We start from the raw sequence: 1,292 nt of genomic DNA on the forward strand, positions 1-1,292 counted from the left end.
GAAGATAAAGAGTTTCGGCTTTGCAGATTTTCATTTTAGCATTAATAAAAAACGAATAAAAAAAAAAACTATTATAGGATATTTTGTAAAGTACACAACAATGTTGTTTTAGTAAATTAAAATCTTACAACTGCAATAATATATTTGACGTTACATTATTTTCCGTACTTTGTCTTTTTAATTTTGCATGACTAGAATTCTTCTTTTACTAAATTACACGCATTTACTAGCAGTTTAATACACTGTGTAAACACACTATCAAAAATGACTCATTTAGGGTTAAGGTTACCTTTATAGTGGAACGATTACAGTTTAAACCATCCTCTCCCATTGCACTGCCATTACTCTCTTTCCTAAAGAAGCCACCGCGTCGGCCCACTACACATGACATGTGAACATCGAGGTCAAACCCTGAAACCTAAAAGACTTCAAATGGTCGGAGTTCAGTTCAATTTACTAACAAAGAGTCTTAGCAATGCATTTCTCATTAAAGTCGTTCTACGACCACAGGTAAGATGGATTGAGAAAAGTCGTTATACATACCCAAGGCACTCAATGCTTTAGAGCTTTAAAACATATTAGGAATCAGGTTATTTTACAGGTTTAACCTCTGGCTCCTTTTTTAAAAAAGTATAGAAAGAGAGAGAAAGAATAAGTCGTGGTATTTTTAAATAATAAATAAAAAAAACATTAAAAATCAAGACATCATTTAAGTATACGTTAACGACCTCAGACTACAATACAATTCATTTAAAAATTTTAACATGTGTTTGAGGAGAAATAACAAGAAAAACACCTCCCAAATAGCTGCCAAATAGGCTGTTAAATGCTATTTAAAAAATGACATTTCAAAATTTGTCTTGGACAGGAAATAGAAATAAACCAAGTTAAGGGAAGTTTCATAGAAAAACAAACTAGTCTTTATTGACAAATTGCTGCAAAAACATTGTTTGGACAGATTTAGTAGTTACCTATTTAGGCAAGCCTTACACATAGAGCATAATGCATTTTAATGCATATACCAGTGGCAGAATAGTGGATGTGCAATTTGGACGATTTAAAGTATGTACAAGAGCTCAGATTGATAAACTGCAGGATCTTCCGTCATGTGGAGATTTGTCCCAATCCTTCATTGCATCGTTTTTACATGCAGTTTTATAGAATCAGATTCAACCAATAAGATCCTGTACTGACACGTGATATTATTTATCATGACATGAGGCCGACCTAAGGCCATATTCTACTTAAATAAATAATAAGACATCGACTGTAGAGACATAATAAAAATGAAC

Source organism: Oncorhynchus nerka, linkage group LG4, assembly GCF_034236695.1.
Source record: "Oncorhynchus nerka isolate Pitt River linkage group LG4, Oner_Uvic_2.0, whole genome shotgun sequence".
Classification (NCBI taxonomy): domain Eukaryota; kingdom Metazoa; phylum Chordata; class Actinopteri; order Salmoniformes; family Salmonidae; genus Oncorhynchus; species Oncorhynchus nerka.